This window comes from Brassica oleracea, chromosome C6 (assembly GCF_000695525.1).
Source record: "Brassica oleracea var. oleracea cultivar TO1000 chromosome C6, BOL, whole genome shotgun sequence".
Classification (NCBI taxonomy): domain Eukaryota; kingdom Viridiplantae; phylum Streptophyta; class Magnoliopsida; order Brassicales; family Brassicaceae; genus Brassica; species Brassica oleracea.
In genome coordinates, this window is record NC_027753.1 from 15,313,452 (window position 1) to 15,320,204 (window position 6,753).

The 6,753-nt window shown below is 34.0% G+C and overlaps 1 long non-coding RNA gene across 6 annotated transcripts; it reads left to right on the plus strand.

Annotated features, from left to right (window-relative positions):
• Positions 1–3,588: 3,588 nt before the first annotated feature.
• LOC106298451 lies at positions 3,589–6,129 on the plus strand. Of its 6 annotated transcripts, none has more exons than XR_001261469.1 (4): positions 3,589–3,793; positions 4,789–4,883; positions 4,955–5,517; positions 5,752–6,129. It is a non-coding gene; the product is annotated as an uncharacterized LOC106298451 (long non-coding RNA). The 6 variants fall into 6 exon arrangements; XR_001261471.1 differs by lacking the exon at positions 3,589–3,793 and having other exon boundaries at positions 4,696–4,883; positions 4,955–5,134; positions 5,212–5,517; XR_001261473.1 differs by lacking the exon at positions 3,589–3,793 and having other exon boundaries at positions 4,696–4,883; positions 4,955–5,120; positions 5,212–5,517.
• The last annotated feature ends 624 nt before the right edge of the window (positions 6,130–6,753 follow it).

Genomic DNA, 6,753 nt, shown 5'->3' on the forward strand with positions numbered 1-6,753 from the left:
AGTATTCAATTGTGTACTCAAGCCTCTATTACTGCAATTGGGGATATATATGCATTTAAAACATCTAAATGCATTCAAAATAGCTTAAATGAACTAAAAATGAATTTTGTACAATGTGGTTTTGTTGTACCATGTGTACATGTGTTAAATTATAATGTCCAAGTAGCGGGGTAACATGTACACCATCACCGTTGTCCATGTTGACACCCCGAACATACACCATTACTGTTGTGTACATGTGTACAACATAAACCACCTTCCCTAGCTCAGTATGTTTGTGTCTTTTAGCTTGTACATATAACATGTTATACAGAATTACATTAACCAAGGCGGGAATGCACAATCTAAAAATCCGGGGAATTTGAAGAAAAATCCATACATGTACAACAGTGCATGCACTTTGAAATTATGTACACATGTCCACATGTACACCTGAGTTTGATATCTATATGTACACGAAATGCATCATCGGTGTGTTCCTTGACTTAAACTCTTTCTCAGTCTCATCTACATATATATGTATTGTGTACAACAATAAGTAAAAAAAACTAGAAATCTATGAAGCAATTCATCTCAGAACACATAAAGAAAAGAAAAACAGAAAGTTACAATCTATATATGTGCACCAGAATTTCGTATCCACGTGTACACAAAACCTATATATCCACATGTACACATTATCTACATGTACACATTAATCATCATCTGTATTACTTGACTTCTAACTCTTCCTCAGTCTTCTATGTATTTATCATAAGAACAACGTTAACCCTAATACTTGAAACATTAGTGTGTGAGTCCATTTACACCTCAACAACATTTCTTTCAATCATTTCCCATTCTCAACAACATATACATATGTAAATTCTTTTATACCATACCGAAAAAACAAAATTTCATGATAATGCGAACTAGAACGATGGAATAAACATCAGAGAAAGGTGGCGGAAACCCCATAAAACGGCAGCGGTGACGCCATAAAACGGCAACGGTGACGTCATAAAATGGTGGCAGAAACACCAAAGATTTCTTTACAATTTAACCGGTGGAGTGGTAAGTATAATCGGTGGTGTGGTAAGTCCAGTTGCAAGCTCTCTGGTATTAGAAGACCAATAATTTAAAAGCACCGGAGGTGCCGCAGCCGTACAGTGAAGAACTCGTTGATGACATTGCTTTGTAATTCAATCAAGGGCATGCCGGGGAAAACGGGAACAATTCGTGACATTATTTTCTTGTCGATCGCAAAATTCCAACGGGAGTCACCGGAAGTCCATTCGCCGGCGGTTACCATGCAGTGATCGCCCATGGAGAACCTACATGGGATCATATGAAAGATTAATTTATGAACAAAGCTAATTGACAGATGGTGATGATTAACCAGATTTAGGCGAAATTAATCGAGAGAGCTAATGATCGATGGTTGGGATTTTTGAATTTATCAGAAAAAAACAGCTGATGAAGATGATGATGTCTTTAAAAATAGGATGAATCTGAGTCATTTATATTAAAGCTACAACAGTAGATCTAATTGTCACAAAATGAGGCAGATATGTTTTGTAAAAGTGTACTAGAATCAATCTTGTCCGTCGGATAGGAGGAAAGATGTGTGGCTGAGGTTAATTCCCGCTTATTCTCTAGTTAAGTAAATAAGCTTTAAAGTTACGGTTAGTGTATTTTAGTTAGGATTCAATAGGTTGTTAGAAGAAAGTGTGTGTATAGCAATAAGTGACCTATTATGATATAAAAAGATAGAAAGTGACCCTGAGTGTAATTGTTTCTAATAAACCATCTTCGATGATACATCATTTTGAGGAAAAGCATAAAAATAAAAGAAATTTTTCCATTAATACATCGTAGTAAAGGAGAAAAAGAGAGGATATAATTTGTAACACATCAAGTTTGAGGAAATACTATTTACAGTTTCACTTTAATGTTAAACTCTTTTTTTTATTTACCAATTGATCTTTAAACTTCTACATAGTTTTCTTATATCTTAAAAATATAATAGATGTATTTTATACGAAAATTATTAATACTTCCATTAATACAAATATAAATTCAAATAAATCATTGTTTATTCTGTTAAAAACTAAACTTATATATATATAACAAAGATTTATTTAAAATAAAATTGTTACTGGGTAAAATTTGTAAGTCGTAAAAAGTTATTATTATACTTTCATAAGAAAATATATTTGGAATGTCCTCTTTTAAGGGAAAAATAGAAAAATTATTGGATCAAAACTCAAACTCATTTTAAATTTACATTTTTTTTAAAAAAATGAGGATAACCATAAGAGATACTCTTATTAACAACTAAGAGAACAATATACAACACAAACACTTGCTGTTACAAGATAGATAAAGTGAAGCTCATATACACAACAAACCGGTATATATACTAATCTACTACAATCATTTTCAAAAACCATCTACGAGAAAAACAGAAAATAGTAATGACAACAAACAAAACAGCTGACACCATTGGAATCTCTCTCACATGCCATCTTAAGAGACATAAAGTCACACGTTGCAGCATCCTCAAGTTATCATCTCAGCCATAGTATGTTCGTTTTATCACCGCTGACACAAGCTGCAAAAGACCGACATGTTTACAACAAGTTGAACCTAACAGATCAGGTGGCCAACTACCAGAGGCCACTACATTGTAGGGTACCTTATGTACAAAAACATCAACATTGGGCTGCATCACGTACGGACCGCAGCCACAACTTCATACGACTATGCAACATATCTCTACGGTCTGCTCATGCTCTGCACTGAAAATTTTAATGAAGGGAGCACATATTCGGATAAACTTAGATAGGAGAGAAAGAAACACAAATCAATAGTTTGCTGGGAATACACATGTATATCACTCGTCATGATAAGAAAACACAGCAACCCACTTTACGTAGCTAATTTAAGAGCCCAAAGAATTCCAAAAAACTCCTACATGAAATTTACAAAAGACCAATGCCAAAAGTGTTATTATTACATACACACTACAAGAAATATGTACATTCTTATCTCACGAAAAATGCTATAATAGGATTTTTATAGCGTTTTCTGTTATGCTATGTCATCGGCAGCCATCATAGAAATTAAATTTCATGTAAAATCAAATTTGATTTTTATGGTTACACAATTAAGTTGAACTAAATGGAAGGCTTTGTTATTAATTTATAGATAAAAGACAACTAGCTCTTAAATGGAGAAGAAAATTCTCAAATGTGATTATTATAGAACTAAAGCATTATCTACAAATATTACAATACATGAGAATTAACGTCTGACAATCAATTTTGCTACGAATCATACTATTTTTAACATAATAAATTAATTATTATTTTCCCGTACGTAGTACGGAGTAGTATACTAGTATTAAATATTATAAAAAGTGTGTGGAAGTATGAGAATACTTAGGAGCAAATTTGCTTAAGGGAGGTTATTTCACCATGAATTATCTTCATGGGTAGGAAAAGATTTGAGCCATTAGATCGGTTCATTCTCAACCGTCCATTAAGAAGGTGGGATGTTTATATAAAGGGCTGAAGCTTCATTGTTAGATTCGTTCACCAAGTTATAAAACAAGTACTTCCTAAACCTTTAATTTCTCTCTAAAATTTCCTCACTCTCTCTCTCTAAGTACTGATCCAGTTTTAGGAGTTATGCTGACTTAGTAATCACTAGGGTGAAAAGGTGCAAAAATTGCACGTTCTGGCTAAGTAAAGAATCAGTCCGTCACAATGTGCCCCCTAGGTCTTCACTTATGTTCGCCCCTGGACTCAAGGTCCCCCTCTCAAATAACCACTCTTGTTTCCATCAATTTTTGAAACAATCATACGTAGTTTTAATTTTTTTCTTCTTATTTTTTTTTCCGGCTATTTTTTCTCATATAAACAACAAAAAATCAAGATTATACAAAATGCCAATGTACAAATATATCTCTCGAAGAGTAGCCTCCACCGACTCCACCCTTCTGGAAATTAACTCGATTAATGGAATTAAAATGAGTGTTTGATATGCTTTATTCTAATAGCTAGGGGTACGCGGGGATTTTGAAAAATTTCTTAATCGTTTGCTGTATAGATGGTGTGGTTCTACTTGGTTACTTGCATATGTTATTGAGTACAAGTTGGTAAGCATAAATGGTTTGTGCGAGGATGGTGTTTTAGATATATTTGGTCGTGTAGTCACATCTGTTTGCCTGACGGATGTGTGTTAGTGGTGGTTGTATTATTTAGTGAGACTTAGAAGGTTGATAAGGTGTCATTTTGTACCGGCGGAGTTTTTGCTTTGGCGTTGGTGGGTGTATGATGGTGTAGTTGTTGTGTCATTAAATTGTTGTTGGCATTTGATATGCAATTGGGTTAATTTGATTATTTGGGTTTGGGCCAAGGAATCTTTTCAACTATCACTGCAAAAAAAGTTTACATTGATAGCATATTTTTATAACATGTTGCTGAACTGCTATCGTTGATAATTTAAAAAATTTACGTATTATATAGCAGCATGCTATGATAGAGTAAATGCTATGGTATCAGAGTAAATGCTACGATATAAGTAAGCTGAAGCTAATTTCTTGAGTCCTTGGATGAAAATTAGACAAGCATCAAATAGATAAAAAAAATTTCCTCTCTGTAAAATTTTTAGATATTTAAATTAGAAAAAGTTATTGTCTTGTACACTTGGAAAAAAAAATCCCCCACTCACTGTAAACATAAACCGTATTTAAAAAAAGAGTCTTACGATACTCTCTCTTTTTCTTCTCCTCCTCCGCCACAGAACAACGAAATTGACAAGAGGATGTCCGGAAGTTGTGAACGGCTCAGTTGGGTCGGATCGAGGAAGAAACCCGACAACTCTCCACCATCCGCGAGGTCAGATTTGCTCTCTCTATCTCCATCTCTCTCTCACTCTCTTTGCTTTGAATCTGACGGCGTTTTGATAGAGGCGAACCCATGGCGGAGCTTCTCTTCGTCGGTAGCGGAGAAGGAGAAGACAGACGAAGAGGACGACGCGGTGAAGATATATGAGCAACGGTGGTTTGTTCGTGCAAGACGCTTGCGAATCATCTCACCAACTGTGGTTTTCAGTCTACTCCTCGAGATGAGAGGGTGCAGCAGTCTCTGTTAATATCTTTGATCCTTTTTTTTTAGCTGCTGTTGCTGTTGAATGATGATTCAGGATGTTTGATAACTTGTTTAGATTTGTTCTCAATGATCATCAGAGTAGAGATTCGAGCAGCTGATTCAGGGGATGATTAAACCGTATAAAGTTGCGTCCTTTACTATTATTTTTTGTATTGTTGTTACATTTGTTTCAGGGGTTGATATAATAGTATAAAGTTGGTTTCCTTATGATTTATGGTATTGGTGTATTTGTTTCAGGAGATCGTGTAATCAAGGCGTTTATGATTCAACGTGGGGATAATTCGGCGAATGATGAATCTATCTATGGCTGGGACAAGAGAGAGCTTTCCTGATTCTTGATGATACAGAGAATGCAGCTACGGTAAGATATCTCAGACTTAGACTGATGCTTTCAGTGAGTAGAATCTCGAGATATGTTGTGAAGTAGTCTGAACTTCATATGATTTTTAGCTATGCATCATCGTTATTGTTATATGTAGTAAGGGTTGAGATTATTCTTTTTTCTCAGGGTTATGCTGGTTACAAAGATATGTTAGATTGTGTTGGTTCTTGAATATTTAGTTTATGTTTTTCTCTTGATATCGATCACTAATAGTCTGCAGATTAGATATTTTTCCCAATGAGAGAGCGTTTTATCTGAAGTATCAAACTGCTGATGGAATATGTAAGGCAAGGTTTACATATGAAACTGTCTCTACTTTTGGGTAACACACAACGATAAGTATTAAGGAAGATGCACATGATGATAAGAAGCAAAGGGAGCTGATTCATCTTGCTACTCAGCTGATTCATCTTTGGAACCTGATGGACACTCCTGATGAAGAAAGGGAGCTGTTTGATCACTTTACTTGTAATCATATGAAATATATATATGTTAGCTTCGGTCAATTTAATTTTATTACCAAACTACAGTAGTTGTTGTGTTGCTGTATTTGTAAAACTACAATGCAAAATGCCATAACTTTTATGAAAATGACTATTGTATCTATAACATTTTTTACAGACAAAAAAGAGTTTGATGTTTAAATTTAGGATTTAAGGTGTAGGTATAGGTTTAGAGTTTTAAACTCTAATTTTTCACACTATAACCTCAAATCTTAACCCCAAACCCTATTCACCAAATCCTATTCTCCAAACTCTAAATATACTTCAAACTTAAAAAATTAAGATCTAAACTTTAAAATATACTAGAAGGGTGTCCGCGCGAAGCGCGGAATATTGTTTTATTGCTGTTAGATATGATTTTTTGGATGATGTAATTAAGTGGCCTTTCTTATTTGTAAAGAGAATTATTTGATGTCTTATTGTGTTATGTAATATTATGTGATATGTTAATATATTATGTGTTTGTTTTTCAATAATGTGTTGTTGTGTGTATAATAGTAATTGTGTGGTGAAGTGAGCTTTTAATGTAAATTATATTGAATTTTAATAACTTTGCATTTAGGCATTTGTTAATTTTAAGATTGATGGTTTTAGCGTCAGAATTGTATTTTAATTTGTCACATTTTTGAACATTACTCTTTTAAAATATTTTTTGCCCACTCTCCATATTTTGACCCTGAGCCGTCCTCATCTATGTAATTCGCTTACCTTT